Raw genomic sequence first — 25,151 nt, 5'->3', positions numbered from 1 at the left:
TTGCCTCCTTATTGTACCTTTTAAAATGTCCGATTAGAAGATTCTCATTTCTGAGCACAAACTGCCTCCTGTTTTGTATCATGTTTTTAGTTTTTATATTCTTGTTTCGTCCTGTCCTGCTATTATTGTTATTCTAAGTTTTGTCATCACTTTGTATAAACAGTATATTTAGTGTTATAATATTAGATCTGTATTGGGTAAGGCACACTGTAGGAACAAAAATTTTAAGAACATGACCACTAATACTAAAATACCGTTTTTAAGTTTATTATAGTAAAGCGCAATTGAAGTGAAATGACACTCAATTGCGCTATATAAATGACATATTATTATTATTATTCATATAACTTTTTAAAGGTGTGTTGATTCGTTATTGTGTTGAGTTATTATTGAACCATTTTTCGTTACGTAACATGACGGTAAACTTTTTTGCCTAGGATAATATGAGCGCTGTCGTTATAATAATAAACTATATTTAATTAATTTTTGTCACCAGGAACCGAAGAGTTCAAAAACAAGTTTCAAGATCAAAACCGCATTGCTTGCAAAGTAAAGCAATTCGACGTGGAGTTTTTCGTGCTTCACAGGGAACAATACAGTACTTTTTATTATTCAGGTGGTATCCTCACGCAGTCCCATTTCCTTTCGCAAACAAGAAATTTGCTACCCCAGATATTTCCAAGAGCTATCGAACCAATGTAATATTTCTTGAAACCCGAGGTTGCCCCCGCACGAGCAGCCAATGCCTTTCTGCACCAGATCTTTTTTTCCTCCGTCACCTATTTGTATTAGCAGCGGGTTGTCCCAAGATTCATCTCCCGCTCTAATGTCTTCTGTCTTCGTGTGAGTTGTTTTCCTCAGGGGAAAGGGAGCAAAGCGAATAATAGAGTTACTGTTACTACCTCTCTACCTACATTATTATACCTTCACTACACACAACACGTAACAAACGCACGTGTCTGTGCTTGTCCCAATCGCAGGGCTTTATTTTTGTGTTACATCTGGAACAAAGGAGCTAAGATTCGGGATATTTGGACTGTATCGACTGCTGCAGGATAATGACCTCTTTTGGATTAAAAATGGACGAGCCCGGACGAAAGTAGAAGAAGATAAATGTAGCCAAGAAAACAAAGTTAATTTGGGTATCATGTTTCTCAAGTCTTAAATACATAGGGAAATAGTCAAACTAACGAACCATCAAGCCGATTCCCCGCAGGGAGGGATAGGCAGAGAGGATGGACCGCCTAATATCTGGGTCTTGGCACACACTCCTTCCCTCATTCACCTTCATGCATCGTCTCATACATACTGTGACTTTGATAGAATGGCAATGGAGTTATTAGCTTGGTTTAAAAGCTCTAGCTCCTTTCTCAGCTCTAGTTCAATAGTAGAATTTCAATGGTAGGAGTTCAATAGAAGGAGTTCTTAGCCAGCCGAGGAATTGAACTTTTCGGCTGGCTAAGTCTAGCCAAGTTTGGCTAGGTTTCGGCTTACTGAGGTCGTAGTACGACATTTTCAGATATTGTCAGGCTATTCGTAACCCGGGATTACTATAACAACAATTTAAAAAAATAAATTGTCAATAGTTGATACTTTATGAGAAAACTGTTGGTATTTTTCATGAAAATTTTTACAGTCCTAGATAAATGAAGCATTAATAAAAACCAAATTGGATTCCTGAAATGAAGGTCAAGGTACTGAAAAAAAATCTGAAGCACGGAAATTGTGTTCGTTTAGTGATTTATAGGTGTATTAAATAAAATTTTGGTTTTATTTTATATATTTTTTTATAATTTTTTCATGAACGTTTAAGATTAGTAGCACTAAGAAAAATATTATTTTTAAATTAAGGTATGAATACTGAAAAAAAATCCTAAAACACTGGTATGCGGTAAATATTTTTTTTTAATATGTGTTTTCTAATTTTTTATGCATTATGTTCTGGATGGAGCAACAAAGGTTCCTCTCCCGGAAACAAATCTCTTTTACCATAGTTATGTTTTGTCCATCAAAATTATTTTTTATGTACTCTCTGGAACATGTTATTATATTTGTAGCATTTTAAGGAAGTTAAATTGAATCATTGAAATAATCTTTAGGTATAAAGGTACCTAGATAGAAACAAATATAAAAACAAATTTCGAGAAATTGTAAATTTGCTGTGTTAATTTGAAGTTTCGTTTAGAATATTCGCGACTAAAACAAAATAATAAATAACTGCACGAAATCCTTACTGGGGTTACCGGAGTACCCCGTGATAACATCACATGGATTTGTAGATGAATTAAGTAATTTATATGATACATTCAAATCATTTTAACAGGTAACCAATTCTTAAATACATAATATAGACGGGGAAAAATATAAAACGTAGAAAATAAATATATATATTATAGAAATTAAAGATATTTAAGGACACATAAAAGAGCTGCTGTAAAAGCGAATGCTGTAGATTGAAGTTATGCATTACATACATGACATACAATATTTCTAAAATTAGGTAGTATAATGTTTAAAAAGGCAAATAAAGGTGCATTCTGATTTAAATTCAATTTCTTTCATGGGGTTATTATAACGTTTTAGTAACCATTTTTGGTTATATATTCAAAACATATTTTGTATAATATGTTCATTTCCTGAACCATCTTAAACCAAGGGCTAAGTTCAAGTTAAAAAATTTCTTTGATGCATTTTTACTATTGTTTTCAAAATTAAATAAACAAAAAAAATCATCATATCAACTACTAAAAATATTTTTAGAATGAGACAAATTTTTAGAAAATATGTAAATAATAAAAATTAATAGACATGATTAATAATAATTCACATTCACAACACAGGTCTCCTAAGTCCCCAAAAATAAAAATAAATAAATTATTAAAAATTATATCTCCAAATATCCTCAGCTGAAATTTTGCAATCTCTCTGCAACAATATTAATATTTTCTATGTATCACCCCAGTCAGGAGCACTCCTGTCCCGGTGTAGGTTAGGAACACATGCTCTGAGGATAGGAAGGAGGTTGGAGTTCAATCGTCCTGTATACATGATAAAACCTAAATTGGAAATTAGGATGGGCGGGAAGAAAGGTTTTGATTTAGTGTTGTTTTTTGCTTTCTTCTTCTTTCCTGTTCTTGGCTCTTTTTGGCACTTCTCGACTCTTCTTGGCTCTTCTTAACTCCTATTGGCTCGCCTTGAATCTTCTTACATCTTCTCCCTCTTATAGGCTCTTCATGGTTCTTGCTGGTCCTTCTTACGGTTACGCGTTAGGAAAGTGATGGGCTCCCTCAATCAACAGGTAAGAAACCTGTCACGGCTTCCACCTAGAGACCTCGCCCAGGGGGACGGCGTACCACCATTAAGTCGAGCAGAGGTTGAAATCATAATTAAGGGTTTGGGTCCGAAGAAGGCACCGGGATTTGACAGATTGAACGGCATAATAGCGAAGAATGTTTGGATCCACGCTAAAGAGGAGCTTTGGAAAGTTTTGGAAACGTGCTTGCGTAGAGGAGTATTCCCTACAGAATGGAAGAAAGGCGTGCTCCGGATTATACCAAAGGGGAATAACAAGCCGAGAACAGATATCGGAGCCTACAGACCCATCACTTTACTTCCAATCTTAGGTAAAATACTGGAAAAAATCATCAAACATAGGCTCCGTCTCACCCTGTCTCCACCCTGCGGCCGCCAATTTGGGTTCATCCCCGGTAAGTCCACTGAGCACGCCATTAAGTATGCGCTTGAATGGGTGAGGGTTTGTACCAAGAAGTATGTAATTGGAATATTTTTGGACATCTCGGGTGCCTTCGATCATGCGTGGTGGCCGATGATTTTAACTAAGTTGAAAAGTCGTAATTGCCCGCCTTTACTGTTCAATATTATTAGTGATTATTTACGTAACAGAAAGTTTATTGTGATGTATGGTGATTTTTTCATCATACGTGACGTTAACATGGGCTGTCCACAAGGGTCAGTCCTCGGGCCTGACCTGTGGAACATCCTTTTTGACGACTCCTCTAGGTTACCCTTGCCTGAAGGATGCATATCGGTCGACTACGCAGATGATAAGTTTCTTTTGGTCTCAGGGGACAGCAGAAAGGAAGTGGAGAGTAAAGCAGAAGAGGGTCTGCGTGAAATTCTTGAATGGGGTAAGAGAAACAGGCTGAACTTCGCTCCCCATAAGACCGTGGGACTCTTGATGAAGGGTATGCTCAGTCGTGCCAGAAACCCTACCATCAGAATGGGAGGCTCCACTATTCGTTTCGTTGAAAGCACCAGGTATTTAGGCGTCACTTTAGATAGATCTTCTTCGTTCCTAGCGCACGTCAAGAGCGTTTCTAGCAGGGCCCAGGCCCTATTCTTGAAATTGAGAAGGCTCTCAACGGCTGAGTGGGGATTGCGGACTCCGGCACTTCGCCTCATATATAGGGGTGTTTACGTGACGCATGTCTCGTATGCAGCTTCTGTGTGAGAGCACCGGCTGGATAATGCATTGATCCACTTGGCCCTCAAGCGGGGCCAACGGACTCCCCTGTTGGCTCTTTCGGGCGCATATAGGACTGTGGCTAATGATGCATTACCGGTTCTGGCTGGTACACTGCCGATTGACTTGGAAATAAGGGAAGTTTTGACAAAAAAGGCATTGACAAGAGGTAAGGCCGCTGTCCACCTGGGAGTCGAACTGACACCCGGTGGAGCGGTGTCCCTTCCTGGCTTATTGAAAGCCATGCGAGATAGAACGCTGAGTGTATGGCAAGAGCGATGGGATAGGTCGATGAAGGGTAGATTGACTTTCTCTTTCTTCCCTTCAGTTAAAAGCAGAATGGAAGGGGCGCACATAAAACTGGATCACTATATGACGCAATTGGTGTCCGGTCATGGGGAGCTCAGGGGGCGGCTACATAGTCTCGCCTTGTCTCCTCATCCGAACTGTTCATGTGGTGACACTAACCAGACAGCCGAGCACATTCTGTGGCACTGCGAGTTGATGAAGGATGCCCGAGAGGAAATGTTGGATGGCTTGAGAGGGATTACAAGACCGGCATGGAATGCCGATCTCGTGTTGAACAGAGAAAATTTTGAATGCTTCAAAAAGTTTGTAAAGTCCTGGGTAGAGAGATGGCCTGTGCTTAGAGTTGCTGATTTAGATTAAAATCATCTTTGTTTCAGGTGCCAAGCGTATTGTTCCTGTCACTCCACGGTTACTCCTCTTATAACAAATTTAATATTGTTTATGCGCGATTGCTTTATGTTTTATTTTTATTTTTATATACTCATTGGTTTTACTTTCTTTGTCTTATGGCATGATCGCAATGCATTTATTATTTTATTTGTTTGTTTTATTATTTCTTATTCATTTATTGTGTATACTGGCTTTTTACACCGTTTTTGCCAATTCTTTACACTGTTTTTTTTTTAATGCACATTCTTCCTTTTACTTTTGAATTTGGGCCTTATTTATTTATTAGGATCTCGTTGATAATGATAATACTGTTTCTTTTTGTGTTTTAGCTCTTTAATACTATGTTAATCTTTTTTTTCCCTTCTTTTTTTTTTCTATTATGAACGGTCAATTTGTTGTTGATCACAACTTATTTTCTACGTTTGTTATTTGCCTTTTTATTTGTTACTAACAAATTGGTTTATGAATAGGTTGTCGAACTGAACTCTATCGTACTGTATTGTTCATTTCCCCACCACGGGGGCGGATAGACCCTGTTCCTGCATCCAGTAAGGTGACATTAATCCGGGGCGGCTGTCCCACGAACCACGGGTGCCTCCCCCGGCATCATGAGCGGGCCTGGGGAATGTTTGCGCGAGCCCGGTCCCCTTCCGTCCTGCCTCCGGTGACCTGAGGCTCACTTCATTCCCTAGGGTCTTTGGGAGTATCTCCCCCCCCCTCCCCCCATTTACATTTCTTCGAGGGTACTCTCGGAAAACTGGCTAAGGGACGCGGGTGCTTGGGATCGTTGTGGCCAGGCCGCTTGCCACGCTCATTCTTGCCGGGACCGCCCCGTGATAGTGGGGTAAACTGCCCTCGATACGCGGCTTGTATATTTTTATGTTTCAATCATACTTCCACTTATAAAATTTGTGCTCCTTATTTATTATTTAATTTTAGATGCCAAACCACCAGGCGAACACATTTCATATGTGTTCTTATTTTGTGTTACTATTAATGTAAGTATGCATACATTATTTCGTACTAACAATCATGCATGCAGGGACATTGGAGGATCTAGATTCATTTTAAAATAAATGTAGCTTCTTTTTACAAAATTAGAGTCCTGACGTGTGCGGCTAAGGAGGTTAAACAATCAGTTTCCTCACACAGCCGTCGGGAAAGGGTAGGTCCCCTCCAATGATGGGCTCCCTCCAATGAACCTTCGTGCCTCCTCTTGTTTCTTCTTGGTTCTTCCTGTCTCTTCGTGTCTCTTCTTAATTCTTCATGGCTCTTCGTTTCTCTTCTTGGCGCTTCTTGATTCTTATTGACTCTTCTTGTCTCTTCGTAGCTCTTCTTCATTCTTCATGGTTCTACTTGTCTCTTCTTGGTTCTTTTTGGTTCTTCTTTACGCCTCGGATGCTTATTTATTTTCTCACCCCTTCTTGGCTCTCCTTGACTCTTCTTGAATCTTATCATTTCTTACCTACACTTCTAATCTGATCTTGTCTCTTCTAGTCTCTTCTTGCACCTTTTCGCTCATTCTCGGCCCATCTTGTCTCTTCCAGTGTCAACTTCTGAAATTACCCAACTTTATTAGAAACCTAACTAAAAAATTAAAAAATTAAATGTTTTGTATGAACAAAAATTCCTAATGGTATCACACATATTTATCTGAACACAAATTCCTAATAAAAGACACTATTCCTAATGGTATCACAGACGGAATTTGTATTTTTAATAAGTCTAAATGATGAGTTTTAGTTTTAATGAATTAAGTTGTAAAGCGCCCTTACCCAATAATCATTATTATTAGCTAGGTTTGAACAGCGAGGTAGACCATTGGTTAGTTTGACTGTGTAGAGATGTCAGCACTTTCGCACGAAGCTCGCGTAAGGATGCTTCCCGCCGCTCTATATATTGACAAGTAGGGGACAGTTACAGCATACTTACCTGGCGTAGGGGACACCGTGATCACTAAGGCGGTACCCCCAGGGCGAGGCTGTTCCATTGCACTCCGGTTCGGCTGACCCTTGCGATTATCCCTAATGCGGATAACTCGGGCGCGTAATTTTTGGTAGTCGGGACTGCGTACGCGCTGTCCCGTCATGAATCGCTTGAACGATATCTAGAGGCTAGAGGCGAGGAATCGGACTAACTCGTCTTGATACTTACACTGGGTACTAACGGTGGATCCTGTGAGTATTAGAGGTGGGCCCTATGAGTACTTTTCGTTACTAGGTACAATGAGTACAGGACAGGTACAGTGAAATAACGGTCTGTACAACATAATTCCCCACAAAAAAACAGAACTTCACTCTTCACTCACTGAAAAAATTTTGACCACAACCAAAAATTCATACGTGATACCCCACGATAATTTTCTAAATCCATGGGGGGGAGGTAGCTATGGAATTCCATGTCGAAAAATTCATTCTCCACATTTTTCCGGTCGCAAAATATCATCATAACAAATAAACAAATACCCATCAGGAATAACCGTCGAAAATACCCATCAAAAATACCTACTAAAAATATCGATCAAAAATACCAGGTGAAAGTACCTATTAAAAATATTTAGTCCCGGTATAAAATACTAGAGTATTTTGGAACCAGGACAACCAGGTATTTTGGAGATTAGTCACAAGTACAAAGTATCGCATTAAAATACCCGGTACTTTTACTGGGTACGATAAATAAGCCTCACCTCTAATGGGGGGGGGAGTAGTTACAGAACTTTGTGAAAATTTTTTCACCAAAAACAAAAATTCATATGTGATTCCCCACAATAATTATCAAAATCCATGGGGGGAGTTCCCTGTAGAAAAATTCTCCACATTTTTCTAATCAAAAATAAAAAAAAGTACCCATCAAAAATACCCATCAAAAATGCCCGTCAAAAATACTTAAAAAACCTATTAAAAATACCCATCAAAAGTACCTACAAAAATACCTGGTAAAAGTTAAAAATATTTAGTCCTAGTATAAAATACTTGTCTGTATTTTGGAACCAGGTATTTTGGAGATTTGTCAAAGTATCGCATGAAAATACCCGGTACTTTTACGTCTCACCGTTAGTCTGGTTAGGGAGGTATAAATTACAGCACATGAACCGGAACAGGAATATCGACCATCCCCATCTATACACACAAATATCTAGAGATATGAACTTGGCTGTCACTGCTATTCCAGTTACGACTGATGTGCCGGTTCTTTATTCAGATATTTTGGAACCGGCTCTGCCGGAGGTTCCTAGTGGTTTCTAGGTGTTAGATCCAGTTACACTAATAGTTTATTAAAAAAATGTTATTTTTGATTTAAAAAATTCAAAAATAACCAGTTCTGCTGAAAAACACTATCGGTTTCAGTGACAAAAAACACTGATTGAAAAAACCCTTCGATCATTTACGACTCCCGCCTGTGAGGGAAAATTTCTAATAATATTTATGATAATATATAGGTAGTCGCGTCCTGCAGGTTTGTATTCTTTCTAGCCAGTACAATATGGCTATTCTTTGTAAGCAAATTTGAAAAGGAAGTTGACACACATACACAGAATAATAAAAAGGTTGGGTCCTTAAAAGTAAATTATTTTTATTTGCAGACTGAAAAAATAAAACAGTCCTAAAAATAACAAATGTAATTAGCCCTATAAAAAAACACTTCCCAACCGTTACACTGTGTTTTTGTTTAACATTGTACAAAGCATGTAAAAGTTTAGACTCGAGTTGGTACTAATAAAAAATATTTTTAACTCTCTTTTTTAAATCCATTCATCATTTTGGCATCTCTGACAACGAACTCACGCATGCGCATTTTGTACGCGCTGTGGAAATTGAGGGCAACAGTGTGTTTTTAAATATTCTTATAGTTCAATATATTTACAACTTATTTGTGTTATTTACCATACGACTAGCAAGCCGAATATCACGGGTTCAAATCCCAGCGTGCACAATTAACTTTATTTGACTAATTTGTGTTATTTCATAATTCATTCATTTAAAATAAGATACTTATACAAAAATTAAATTAATATTTAGTATACTTGACTTACAGAGTGGAATATACTCTCAGTATCGTCCTGGTGTAAGAATTACAGTGATGAAACAATTTCTGTGAATTAGATATTTCATGTTGACATGTTTCCTTGTAATGTCTGGTTAGTGGTATGTATATTCCTTAATCACCAGGTGTTGTATGAAGTATATAAACGTGTGTATGTATGTAGAAATTTGTGTGTATAATATGTATGTGCACTGAACATGATGCCACGTTTGAATTTGGTCAGTGAATCCGAAAGAAAGTCAATGTTTGAGTTTAGACAAATATTATTGGGAATATGAAGAGCTCACTTAATTGGCGAATTAGATGCTGCATTTGCTGTGTAATTAGGCGTGTGGAATAACACTGTATGTCGTATGTATTTTATACCAATATTCAAATTGAATTTGACTGTCTAGATTTTAATCTTACAGAATGCGTTGCTAAAACTTATATCTACCATAAATAAACGTCATTTTCCAGTAATTAAAAGCAACTTCAAAACAAATTATATTTTTTCATTGTAAGAACGAGATAAAAATAACAGCTTTGTTGCAAATTCCGTAAATAAAAGGAACGGATTTTTATTTTTTTTAATTCTCTGAAATTTTTCGACGTTTTCGTTAAAAAATATCTGTGATAAGACTGATAAGCTTTTTTCAAATTTTTCCACGTTTGAAATTAAAATATCGCAAGTTTTAAATATTTAAGTATATTTTTTTTATTATTTATTTATTTATAATGTATTACAAAAAAGATGGTAAGTAACACATTATTCCCAATGAGTTGAGATAAAACTCATTACGGGAAGTACAGACACATAAAATACATTTTACAAGGATATTACACTTTTAAAAAAATACAACATATTGAAAAGGAAAAGAAAAATAAATAAAAAGGAAAAATACATTGTTAAGAATAGAGATTTTAGAAATACTGAGAGACATCTATACACATGAAACATAGTAAACCAACATATGAAAGCGAGCGAAAATTCACTGGTTTAAAAACATTTTCAGGAAATAATCTTTAAGCGTTTTAACTAATATTTTTTTGTTAGTTACTGATTGCTTTATTTCATTAGGTAATGCATTGTATTGTCTATATGCAATATATTGTAATGAGTTAATACCAAATTTTGTTGTGTGGGTAGACGATGCTAGGTGTATTAGATTTTGGGAGCGTGTTTTGTGCTGGTGTATGTCTGAATTAAATGCTGGTTTGATGTTAGTGTGTGAGGATCTATGTATGATTTGTAATATTGTACAAGTGATATTGTATTTAGGTAGAACCGTAAAAGGAAGTATGTTTGTCTTTAAATATATATCTTTGATATGTATATTCCACGGTAGACGGTAGATATTCCTTATTGCTCGATTTTGAATCACTTCAAACCCAAAAATCTAACAGCAATTTTTTTTCTATTTTTTTTTAAATTCTCGTATCTAAAATTAATAGATTGCCTGGATAAGCAATGTATATATTTCTTCATGAACTATTTTGTGAGAATTTCTTATTTGGTAAGGTTTTCACTTACACGGTTGTCTATCAATTGTATAAAATTATCACCACGTTTATTAGCAAGGCTGTATGTTTAGGGAGGTACTCAAATTGATGAATACTTTGCAAAAGACACCTTTGTTCTTGTTACTCAAAAAAATTAAACAATTTTCGTTTATTTGGGAAATAATTATAATTAATAACAACCAAACGCATTTTTGGAATCACTTGATTTGCAATCACAAGACACAGTATGCAGTCATCAATTCTTTTCCCTCAAGGTTTTTAGTTCTGTTAAATTCGTATTAACAACCACAGTCGAGAACTTTACCCCTCGACCACAGCCTCTATGGTAAGGTTCTCGACTTGCAAGCTGGAGGTCGCGAATTCAAATCCCGGCACTAGTAAATTTTATGTGTACAGTATATACTGTGAAATATACACAGTATATATATGACCACCATTCAGAATTGAAACTTTGCTTGAAATAGCATTGGCTGTGCGTGGTGACCAGATCTGAATAACCAGGTACCTCCCCGACTTCCTCTTCTCCATTTCCTTTCCCTCTCCGCTACCTTCAGCCTCACAACGTAGTCCAATTTGGAAAGCCATAGTCTCACTGGCTCTAAAATAAAATTAAAAAAAAAACTATAGATAAGCGTACAATTAAACATTTTGTGCGTTGGAAACCCTGCGTCGCTCAGTTAGATTGATGAAAGTGGTCATAAAGATTTATTTCTTAATTGAGAAAATTGTCAAAAACCAACTAAACACGGTGTGGATAAAAGTTATAAGGAACCGGTCCGGTTCGCTCCGGTCGGATCTGAAAGTTTCCTAGAGAATCCCATTATAAACCTACCAACAAATAGAACCTGTAATTTTGCCAAGACGGTGACTAACGCTCGTGTTGTCCAAACACCTCGCCCCGTGTGCAGCAGACTGATAATAGGAACCGTTTACCTAGTTACGAGATAACTTCTTCTAGAAGAGAGTCAAGAATAGAGACGGTGTACTAGAGAGGCTGTCAGGTAAAAGATGTGGTCTCACCTGAGAAATAATTATTTTACTATGTTTTTTTTTCTATCTACAATGTTCTCATCCAAGACAGTTTGTTTTTGTTCTTGAATCTAGTGGAGAGACAATATTTATAAAGAAGAACATATTTAGAAAGGGTAACAAATTTAAGCAAATTCCCATATGTATAAATATATGTTGTGCCATATAGAGACAGTCGGGGGCTCGTAGAATAATTTAATAGTAGCTTCGTTTTAAATATATGTTGTGCCATATAGAGACAGTAGGGGGCTCGTAGAATAATTTAATAGTAGCTTCGTTTTAAAATCAAAAGTAGATTCTTGACTTGAGAACAGATAGAGTATAAACCGGTTCGGGAAAGTTGGGATTGTTTCCCCGGTTCCCCACAGAGGTAGTCTGTTAGGACGGACCGCCAAACAACTACATACTATTCTATTATTCCGATTTTTACCAGCTACTAGTATTAGGTAATTAGATTAACTTACTAGTTATAAAGAAGTATCAGTACTTACTTTTTTCTAACTATAAGACTTAGTTGTAAGTCATTAGTTATAAAGCTTTTCCCAATTCACTTATTTATTGTTTTTGTGTTTAATTCGTAGAACTCCATTTTTTTAAATTTAATTAAAATCAATTTAATATTACAAATATTAAGTTCTGCGAGTATTTTTTGGTTTTTGTTATTGTTACAACTGTTTCGGCTTTCAAGGCCATTTTTAAACTGTTGTTTTAGTCACGTTTAGACGACTTATTTATATGATTCTATTTTACCCCCTCCCAATTTAAAATGATTTATTACCGGTTAAACCGATTTACTGATAAAATAATTGTGACAATAGATTTCATATTCTGTGGGGGTATTTTGAGGTCTGTTTTCCCCACATTAATGTTATCTTAATTAAAGATAATCTAAGGAAAAATCTAAATATACTTGAACAATTAGAAATCAATAAAAGATCCAATAACACTAATAAGACATTAATTAATAAAGTAAGGAAAAATATTTATTCCCCGCTTCTAAGTATGTTCACAAAACCTAAACAGTAAAACACATTTAAATAAATTAATAACTGCTACATAATTATTAAACATCTCATCTCATCTAAGTCTGAATTCGACTCAAATCTTTCATATACTTTTGAAATTTTCAATTTAAACAAATTAATATCTAAACTCACTTTCCCTCTCTTAATAAATTAACACCCTTGATGGGAAACCCAGAAACATTTTAAATAAAGCACCCTTTTGGGGTGCAACTTCTCCATGAATAAAATTACTACATATTTTGTATATCAGTGGTTTCTACGGGCCCCCAGGAGTCCTCGTGACCGCTGTGTGCGTGGAAAACTAAAATTAACTAATAAGAAAGGTTAAATATAAAGATAAAAAGAAAATTATTTTAGTTTCTGAATATTACAATTTTGGTGATTTTCTGAACTACCGTACTAGAGGCTCGTGCCCGTATTATTTTAATAGTCGCACATGATTTATGTAAGAATAACAAAATAATATTTTGTAGAACAAATAATAAAACATAAGTGAAAAAGATATGTTATGGTAACAATTTTTTTTTTAAATTACATTTATGTAGAAACCATATTAGAAATAAAAATAAAGATTAAACTGTTTGATAAAAAGATATTTTAAAGAAAATAGAAATAAAAAAATATTAATGGTTAAATTAAAATACATGCAAAATTGTAAGAAATTATTTCATATTATCATTTTTTGACACAGGTTAATCGTGGCACGTAATTATCGAGAAATGAACCTATTTACGGCGACATTGTCACATTTGAATTTAGTGATATAATTTTTTTTAAATGATTTAGTTAAAACTTTTCTTTAAACGGTTTTAGGAACTCATATATTCTTTAAAGAAAGCTCGCTCCCTTTCAAATAGTTAATGTTGAACACGGATAGTAAAAAGGGTGTACAATTATTTTTATTTTTATTTCATGCTAGAGCAATCCCGATATCTTACAAAACTCATTGTAGGACGAGAGGAACTTACAATACATAAGTGGGAGTTAATGGGTACAATTTTACATTGGTATCTTGATATCAAAATTATAATTTTCACATACGAAACAGTACAAAAATATCATAATTATAAGTTTCACATACGAAACAGTACAAAAATATCATAATTATAAGTTTCACATACGAAACAGTACAAAAATATAAAAAGGGAGGTTAAGTAGAACAAACAAAAAAATAAATAGACAGGAATTTACGAAGGTACTTACCCACTAATACATTGGTAAAAAATAGATAATGCTAGATTACAAATACAGGGGATAGAAAAGAAGAGAGAAAGAAACAAAACACGACAAGAATTAGGTATTTTCGTTTTTACATGTAAAAAAATATTCTTTTAAGGCCTTACTTTGAATTTTTAGATTATGCTGGCTGTATTTATATACATATCTGGAAGAGAGTTATAGAGTGTGTAGGCAATATAGTTAAAAGATTTTATTCCATATTTTATAGTGTGTGTTAAAGGAATGCGGATTTTATTGTTTTTTTTTTATTTTATTTCATTTTATTAACGCCTAGAAGGCTTTTACATATACATGTTATGGGTTTTGTTGTTCAGTAGCATTATAAAATATTTTAATTACATAGCATAATAAATTGAGTATGAACTTACATATCAATGTGTAGGGTTATTGTTATGGTGTTATTATTTTATAAACATAAGCAAGTAAAGTTTATTGTACAAAGTACGTCGGTTGAATATTTTACAGAACATAGGTTAAACTAATACATAAACTTGAGAAAAATATAACAGATATAGGTAGGTAGTTAAGTAGATACAATTCAAGTATATAGTTACGGTGTTATTGGAATTTGGACAATGAGTTCGATAAGTTTATATAAATATAGTGTAGTTACAAGAGTACAATAATTTAAGTAGGTAATACCCACAAGACAGGTAAGTTTGTTATTATTATTATAAAGATAAACACTACAGTTTGTTGTAAACCATCTTTGTAATCATCAATCTTTATTTTGCCCGATTGGGAATTTTACAAAACAAAGCTTAGTTAATGAAACAATAAAATATGCGTTTGAAAAAAAATTATGAATCTGTTACAAACATTCTAGTATACTGTATTTTAGTTTACTATTGTTATTCCGAGTATTGTGGTTGTGGATGTCTTGATTGTAAAGTAGCTTGATGTTAGTGTGGGTTGATTGTTGTTAATTTCTAGGATGATGGTCGTGATTTCATGTTTAGAAAGGACTGTGATTGTAAGGATAGCGGAAATTGAATAGATGTCATTGACATTGAATTTATTTTGGTGTTCAATTAATGTTCTTCCAAAAAAATATTGTATACCTACTGCCTACCAACATTATAATAGGTAGGTACGTATGTTTTGATTTGGAAAAATAATACTAATCACATTTTGCATTCGAATCAAGCGATATAAGTACTCATTTTAAAAATGTTTGCCAAGAGATGTCATGTTAAATGTCTGAAACAATCATAACTCAATCAGCCAGGAGCACTTATGAGCGATTATCCTAACCCACGCGCACATTTTTCGGTCAATTATTTATGAACATTTTGTCTGACAGCTAAGGTCACCGCAAGGCGTAAAGGGTCACCATTCACCATGGGCCCTATCTGACCATGGTGAATTATGCCAAAATTAGCACATAACCTAGATGATGAATTGTAATGGAAAACATATTTGTCCATAAACATACTAACCAATCGCAATGTAATTTGTACTAACTAACTAACTAACTAACCATCACGCCGTTTCCCCGCAGGGGTAGGCAGAGAGGACGGACCGCCAAACAACTCGGTCTTGGCACACACTCCTTGCCTCATTCACATTCATACATCGTCTCATACATACTCTTCTATTATTCTGACTCTTGACATGGCCCGACTCGAGTATCTGATTCACTTGATCGTGCCATGTCTTCCTCGGGCGTCCCCGACTTCTGCTACCATTCACATTTGCAACATATATCCTCCTTACACTCCTATCTTCGCTCATTCGCTCTACATGCCCAAACCATTCATTCATTTTTTTATACCAATTGTGTAATGTTGAACATCTCGGGAGGATGATAAATACACGATAAACAGATATTTGATACCAATTGTTGAGTGTTGAATATCTCGGGAGGATGATAAATACACGATAAACAGATATTTTATATCAATTGTTTAGTGTTGAATATATCGGGAAGATGATAAATACACGATAAACAGATATTTTATACCAATTGTTTAGTGTTGAATATCTCGGGATGATGATAAATACACGATTAACAAATATTTTATACCAATTGTGTAATGTTGAATATCTCGGAAGGATGATAAATACACGATAAACAGATATTTTATAACAATTGTTTAATGTTGAATTTGTTTAGTGTTGAATATATCGGGAGGATGATAAATACACGATAAACAGATATTTTATACCAATTGTTTAGTGTTGAATATAACGGGAGGATGATAAATACACGATAGACAGATATTTTATACCAATTGTTGAGTGTCGAATATCTCGGGAGGATGATATATACACGATAAACAAATATTTTATACCAATTGTGTAATGTTGAATATCTCGGAAGGATGATAAACACACGATAAACAGATATTTTATACTAATTGTTTAGTGTTGAATATCTCGGGAGGATGATAAATACACGATTAACAAATATTTTATACCAATTGTGTTATGTTGAATATCTCGGGAGGATGATAAATACACGGTAAAAAAATATTTTATACCAATTGTGTAATGTTGAATATCTCGGAAGGATGATAAATACACGATAAACAGATATTTTATACCAATTGTTTAGTGTTGAATATATCGGGAGGATGATATATATATATATATATACGCGATAAACACATATTTTATACTAATTGTGTAATGTTGAATATCTCGAGAGGATGATAAATTCACGATAAACAGATATTTTATACCAATTGTTTAATGTTGAATATATCGGGAGGATGATAAATACACGATAAACAGATATTTTATACCAATTGTTTAGTGTCGAATATCTCGGGAGGATGATAAATACACGATTAACAGATATTTGATACCAATTGTTTAGTGTTGAATATCTCGGGAGGATGATAAATAGACGATAAACAGATATTTTATACTAATTGTTTAATGTTGAATATATCGGGAGGATGATATATACACGATAAACACATATTTTATACCAATTGTGTAATGTTGAATATCTCGGGAGGATGATAAATACACGATAAACAGATATTTTATACCAATTGTTTAATGTTGAATATATCGGGAGGATGATAAATACACGATAAACAGATATTTTATACCAATTGTTTAGTGTCGAATATCTCGGGAGGATGATAAATACACGATTAACAGATATTTGATACCAATTGTTTAGTGTTGAATATCTCGGGAGGATGATAAATAGACGATAAACAGATATTTTATACTAATTGTTTAATGTTGAATATATCGGGAGGATGATATATACACGATAAACACATATTTTATACCAATTGTGTAATGTTGAATATCTCGGGAGGATGATAAATACACGATAAACAGATATTTTATACCAATTGTTTAGTGTTGAATATCTCGGGAGGATGATAAATACACGATAAACAGATATGTTATACCAATTGTTTAATGTTGAATATATCGGGAAGATGATAAATACACGATAAACAGATATTTTATACCAATTGTTTAATGATGAATATCGGAAGATAATACACACCCGATAAACAGATATTTTATACCAATTATTTAATGTTGAATATATCAGGACGATGATAAATACACGATAAACAGATATTTTATACCAATTGTTTAATGTTGAATATATAGGGAAGATGATAAATACACGAAAAACAGATATTTTATACCAATTGTTTAATATTAAATATCTCGGAAGGATGATAAATACACGATAAACAAATATTTTATACCAATTGTGTAATGTTGAGTATCTCGGAAGGATGATAAATACACGATAAACAGATATTTTATACCAATTGTTTAATGTTGAATATATAGGGAAGATGATAAATACACGAAAAACAGATATTTTATACCAATTGTTTAATGTTGAATATCTCGAGAGGATGATAAATACACGATAAACAAATATTTTATACTAATTGTGTAATGTTGAGTATCTCGGAAGGATGATAAATACACGATAAACAGATATTTTATACCAATTGTTTAATGTTGAATATATCGGGAGGGTGATGAATACACGGTAAACAGATATTTTATACCAAATGTTTAGTGTTGAATATATCGGGAGGATGATAAATACATGATAAACAGATATTTGATACCAATTATTTAATGTTTAATATATCGGGAGGATGATATATACACGATAAACACATATTTTATACCAATTGTGTAATGTTGAATATCTCGGGAGGATGATAAATACACGACAAACAAATATTTTCCCAAAAATAAACTTATTACTTAACTCAAATGACAGTATTTTCTATCCAAATGCTTTTAACCCCTCAGGCTAATTTGTTCGCTTTTCGGAACAGCTCTTGTGTCTCCCTTACTGTCATGGTGAGAAATGAGATCTAAACGCTGTTAGAGAGAGAAAACACGATGCTTTATATTCAAATCTAGAAGTTAACCACAGAAGAATTCAAATTTTCTCATCTATGAAACCAAAGGTTACACCCGCAATTTGAAAAAATATCAATCATGTATCAGGCAAAAAAAATATAGATGACAATAATGTTTGTAATACATTTGTCTAATAAAAGGTGTATTTATTTGCTATCAGTAATTTTATATACAAAAAACGTAAGGTAAGCCAGTTTATAATTTTTTTTTTGCATGAAAATTTTTAAAATTGTATGAATTATATATTTATTTCTAATTATAAAGCACATAAGTCTATTTTATAACATTTCAAAAGCAGTATTTAGTTATTTACAAAATAAATATTCAGTGTAAAGGTACCCAAAGAAAAGTTCGTGGACCCCATTCTGCATTTCGATTGTCATATTAACCCCTTATTCTAATTTGTTCAGTTTTGGAAACAAACAGCTATTACCCGTAAAGTTAATATGTTCGCCTTTGGGACCTGTTCACTTTCTGTGTGTCACTTTCTGTAAAAGTTAGGAAATATGAAATAAACGGCGTTAGAAAGAGAAAATGCCAAGCTTTATATTCAAATATAGAAGTTAACTATAGATAAATTAAAACGTACTATTAAATCAGAGGTTCCGAACGAAATTTGAAAAAATATATATGAAACTTTCTGATTTTAATATTGATTATATTTATGTAACGACAACAAAGTGAGATAAAAATTATGTTTTTAATACATTTGTACATAAATATGTGTATTGTTTTGGTTATCTGTAAATTTAATTCCGTGTTTAGAAGAAAAAATGTAACTTTTTCAAGTTCGCTTTCAAATTTTTTTATTTGAAAAATTATATGTTTATTTCTAATAAAAAAAAATTAAAGCGCATTTCATTACGTTTTAAAAACAGTCCAGTTGCAAAAACAGTCCAGTTGCAAAAACAGTATAGTTGCAAAAACAGTCCAGTTGCAGAAATATTCCATTGATTTGGATTTTATTATAAAATGGAAATACACATAAATTTACCGACCTACTGACAGAGTCTTTAAGAAATATGCCAGAGGCTTTTCTTAGACTTCGCAAAGATAGCTTCGCGACTTACGTACTTACACTGTGTTAAGGCGAAGTTTAGTGCTAAATCAACATTTCGATTAATCTTTATAACGAATTAGTATACATTATGAATACCAAAAAATATGCATTTGATAAATTGAAGCTGTTCCTATCATTTACCTTGAGTAGAATACAAATAAAACAATATCTACTCAACATAAAATTTGAATGTAAACTACTAAAAAATGTATTTTTTCAATAGAAATGTATGAATGCATAAATGAAACAACTTTAAAAAAATACAATATAATGGCTAAGATTATCTGTGACAGTTTCCCTTGAATAAGTTTTTTGCTTTCTTATAAAATTGTTTACAAAAATTATTAAGTACATACAAACAAACACTTTTACGCATAAAATCGAGCGTTTCTTGACGTCGTTTGCCAAGCGATTTTAATGCATATTACCTATATTCGTGACGATATAAGGCATACCAAGCACATTTTTGGCTTGTAAACGAATAAAAACGAATGGTATCAATCCTACGATAAACAAGTTCAAACTAAAATTAGTTCTAATCGCAAAACCCAGCAATCCCAGCATATTTTACCTCATGCACAATCATCATTACGCAACACGCGTGAATCACAACGCAGAAAAATCTGCCAATTTTGCAGCCAGCAAGAGATAAACTTGAAAACGCGGGTCCATCCGCATCCAGCAGAGATAACGGCTCCAACATCCAACATCGAGTTCCCCCGGCAGACTGATATAGATATAGACCGGGTATCATCGTATTTATCCATTTTCCGGAAACTGTGCGATCGCCAAGGGCGCCATCTCATCGCTATTACATTAGCTTACTTCCTGTTCCATAACTTGAACTGGTCGGATGTGCCGGTCCGGTCCATTCGTGATAACTGTCTTCGCTTTTGAGGATGATCTCAGCGATTCTAGCTGGAAAACAAATTAAGATGTTTAGTAAAAAAGTATTTTATTTCATTTTTTAAACGTTAAACTGCGTAGTTTTATGGCTGCATTGATGAAATTCATAGTATATAATTTTATATTTTTGATTGATTGGTTGGTAAATGCAACAAAAATACACTTTTATGTTTTAATGTGAAACCTCACAATAGTCCCAACTGCTCCCTTGGACATTTGTGAATGGTATCCATAATTTGCGGGATGTTAATTGAGGAAAAGCAAATCATTATTTCTGGGTCTACGGGATGGGATATTGAATGGATGAATTATAAGGGATGAGTTGCAACAAAGTATGTGAGTCAATCATAATGTTAATAATTTTGAAAATGCAGAAGAGATCAAAGTTCCTACGTTTTTCTAAAGAATAAAGATTTAATTTTACTTCAAGTTCATCCTCTTTTCAGCCTTAACCTCCAAGTGATTCCTCTTAAGAAGCGATACTGTACGGACTCAATATTATAGAATAGAGACCAAATAACGCAGGCATATTCTAAATTAAGGCGAACCAACGAACAGTAAAGAGTTTTAGGGTAATTATATTCTTGAAGTCACAGGTAATTCTATTGATGAAGCCAAGTAGCTAAGAGATTTATAAACCACATTATTAATATGTTTGCGAAAAGACAGCTTGTAATCCAAAGTGATACCAAGGTCCTTAATATAAAATTTAACTTGATATAATTATGCAATACTTCTATTCTCTATACTACTATCCCCCAACGTGTTCCAATATTCGATTTGTTAATATCGGTGTATGACTTTTGTCCAGCTAGCTTCTTTGCCACGCCAGAAAATTACTGCACATTAATTTTAGGAACTTTGTGACGAGAATTTTATAGGGAAAAGTAAAGTTGAAGTCCTTAGTTAAACAGATCTCTTCGCCAAACACAAATAAAGCCACTTCAAGCAACGCTAAAGTTACAATTTCTCTTAGATTCAACTTAAAGTTACTAGCTTCGCGCGTCACAAAACGTTAACGTAAAACGTAACCGCAGAGTTGAAACGCTATCGTATTTGAAAATAAATTAATGCAGATGCAATCTCTTCGGAAATACGTTACGGACGTCAGAGGATTACAATGACCTTTGGCTCAAAGATAGAGATGGCCGACAAGCAGTCTGATGGAAGAAGTCGATAACGTCCGAATGCAACTAATTAACACCTGTACAAGATTTATTCTGAGAAATTGTGTTTGCAATACTTATCGTTTTATTAACGAGCTGCTAAGAAAACTCAACAGATCTGACAATGTGAATCTTCTGTATTGAAATCAGCAAATATCTACCTACATATATCTAATGACAGAATGAATTCAGCTCATGTCTTTTGCATTCTAACAAAATTAAATATTTCATGTCCATGGTTGTCCTCGCTTAAGCACAAAATCGATTTGTGTACCACATAATACAGCGAACAGTGTGCTCCGACGTTCTGAAATTTACACAGCTTTTTCAGTTAAGAATTTCTCTTTAAACTTATAATGTTATTTACATCATGTGCTGCGCAGCTCTATAATATATTTTACTATCAAAGTCCTACAAGACGCAAGATCAAAGATCTATTCGATTCCACGCAGGAAGCTTGAATAAAGGAAATTATAAAATATATTTAGAAAAAGGGTGTTGGGTGGGAAGTAACCACTTTAACGAAATATTTAAATACTGCAATGAGTATTTGAAATATTATGTCATCTATATGAAATAATAGTTTTACGTGTGTTTAATTAATTTATTAGTGTTTACTGTGTCATTTCTGTTCTTTTTGCTTCTGAGCCGTATATTCCTTGGCTCTCCCTCGAGGGGTTTTCTAGAAACTTCCGCACATTAAAGTCCATCACATCACAGGGTGCCCACGCACCCGCTTTATTGTCCCATATCGCAGTTGCAAAATTGGCTGCCAAATGAATTAAAAAAAAAACTTGGCAAGCATTGGCGATTTCCCGAGAAAAAAATGCCGAACGGCGATTCCCCGAAACCAGAGTAGATCACATCTGTGATAGGAATCCTGTACTGGGTTATTCCCCTAATTTCAAAACATAATATAACTAAATTACATAGATAATTGATTGAGTTGTTACTGAAAAATTATAGAAACAGTGATTTTGTGGAAATTTTCCCCATATTTAGGGAAAAATATTTTAAAGAAATTTTCAAAGTATTTATTTCGTTTTAGGTGTGAGCATTGTGCAAGAGTCCCTTCTGCTCCCAACTCTTCGGAGTAAATGTGACTATTGCATCCCCAATTGAGGTGTGTTGTAAAGATGAAAGAAGTGGGGAGGGGAAGGAGATCAGGAAGAGGAAGGTTGAATTATTGTTTTTTATATTTAATTATACAGAGTTGTTCATGGCTGCTGCCTGATTGATAGAGAAAACTCCAAAAAAAGACAGTGTTTCATTTTATTGAAGAAGAAAATAAAACTAATAATTCTAAATGAAACAGAACAAGGCAAAGAAAAATAAAAAATGTAACGGTCTCAACTGGGAATCGAACCCAGGATCTCTGTCTTGCCGGGACAACGTCTCTAACTACTCGGCAATTGGGACCTAATAATTTTATTTATTTATTTATTTAAGGAGAAAACACAGATACAGACAGTAATTAAAAGATAGTTTAATAAAATAATAACTTGAGAATTCGCCTCATCCTAACTATTTCTTACGGATTGACCTGGTAGATAACAATACAAAAATATTTTTTACATGTAAATAAGGAAAAAGTATATAAGAAAATTATTTTGTGTCTAGACATTTACGTCATTACTGTCGATCTCATATTTCATGTTCAAAATTAACAATATTATCTTCAACTTATTTTTCTCATATTGTTGATGTTTATCTTTATGAATGATTAAAAAGTTCTAAATAATTTATTTGTAACCTAGATAGTGTCTCGGACATCGATTATATAGATTCATCAATGGTCTTGAACAAATATATTCGATTTATATTTATATGGGATACCAAACGAATATTCAATTTTATTGGAATAACTTATTTTTGGTAAATTTTGAAGAAATCACATTGACGCAATATATTATTGAAGAATACACATCAACGTTATATATCATTGAAGAATACACATCAACGTAATATATCATTGAAGAATACGCATAAACATAATATGTCTTCAATGATATATAACGTTCAGAGATGTGCAAAATGGGTATCCAAAACCATTTGAAATGCAAAATGGAAATGGGTCAAAACTTTTCCATTTGAAAATGCAAAATGCAAAATGGTTTTTAGAAAAGCATTTCAAATGCAAAATGCAAAACACCTATTTTCAAAATGCATTGAAAATGCAAAATGGTTTCTCAGGTCAAACAATCAAAATAAGTATAGAATTTTTAAACAATTTTTTCATTTAATAATGGACATCAATGTAGAACAAACATGTTACATGATGGTAAATCCAAAAACACCACTACAGATAATGAAACCAAAAAAAATTTGCGCGGGACTAATGTTGTCAACGTAAGAACATAGAGACTGCTATCTAACATTTAATATTACAGCGTCATGGCCCCATGTTCAGTATTTGAATCAGTATATTTTGTAATGGTATCACTCAATTTCCAGGGCTCCTACCAGGGAGCAACTTGACAAATGTAAATTATCTCTCATAGCGAGGTTGAGGACCGACTTTTATTTGGGCCTTATAAAAAAAAGATGAGTGGAGATAGTAGGAAAAATGTTGCAAAAAAAGCATTTAAAATGGAAAATAATAATAATAATAATAATGATTTATTGTCTTCTTTTCTTATTAACACATAGATATAATGATATCCTCACTGGGATCTCCCGTGCTGAGGATGTCATTTACATATTATAATTTAATTATAAGAAATTAATATTACAACAAAGTATAATGTAGTATATATATATTTTTTAAGTAATTTTAAAATAAGTAAGGTACTGTTTTTTGGTATAGTTCAGTTGATTCTTTTTTAGTCTGTGTTTGATTTCAGTAAATTTTCTATTTCAGATCTTCCTATGTTAAGTATCCAGCTTTTTATTTCAGATTTAAATGTTAAAGTGTTGAGGTTTTTGAGTGTGAGTGGTATTTTGTTGTAGAGTTTAATACTGTGATATAAGAAGCTTTTTTGCCCAAAAGTTGTATTTGTAATTATTTGTTGGATAAGTTTTTGATCATGAGATCTAGTGTTTCTATTGTACGTGTTTGTTGTTATTTCTTGTGTTTTGTGTTTATGAATGTAAATGAGTATAGTTTTAGAATATAGTTGTTTAATAGACATGATGTTAAGATTGGTGAAGATTTCGTTAGTGCTAGTTCTTACAGGAACTTTCAGTAAAATGCATTGAGAAAAGCATTTAAAATGCAAAATGGTTTTTAGAAAAGCATTTAAAATGCAAAATGGAAAATACCCATTTTGCATTTTGCATTTCCATTTGAAATGGATTTATTTGAAATAAAGCACATCTCTGATAACGTTGATGTGTACATCGATGTAATATATCATTGAAGAAGTACATAATACTAATAAATCTTCATGAAACAGAACAAGACACGAAGAAGAAAAAGATTTCTCCGGTTTTGCGGTAGTTTTTTGAATCTAAGGAATTTCTGGGGAAAATTTCACTTTCTCAAAGGGAAAATATATTTGAGACATCACATCACAGCTTATAAATTCATTTCACGAGGTCCTGCGCAAAACTTAGTGCCAACAGAGTTAATTCGAGTGATTTCAGATTGTTCCTAGAAAGATGAGTCCATTCATTGATTCTGTTTT

The 25,151-nt window shown here is 33.5% G+C and overlaps 1 non-coding gene across 1 annotated transcript; it reads left to right on the top strand.

The window, feature by feature from the left end:
• Positions 1-7,106: 7,106 nt before the first annotated feature.
• Positions 7,107-7,268, top strand: LOC149418313 (U1 spliceosomal RNA). Its single transcript, XR_016303060.1, has one exon. It is a non-coding gene; the product is annotated as a U1 spliceosomal RNA (small nuclear RNA).
• The last annotated feature ends 17,883 nt before the right edge of the window (positions 7,269-25,151 follow it).

Source organism: Hesperophylax consimilis, chromosome 13, assembly GCF_061612785.1.
Source record: "Hesperophylax consimilis isolate HC1 chromosome 13, BYU_Hcon_1.0, whole genome shotgun sequence".
NCBI lineage: Eukaryota > Metazoa > Arthropoda > Insecta > Trichoptera > Limnephilidae > Hesperophylax > Hesperophylax consimilis.
The sequence above is the reverse complement of the archived record's forward strand: the minus strand, read 5'-3'. Positions and strand labels throughout refer to the sequence as shown.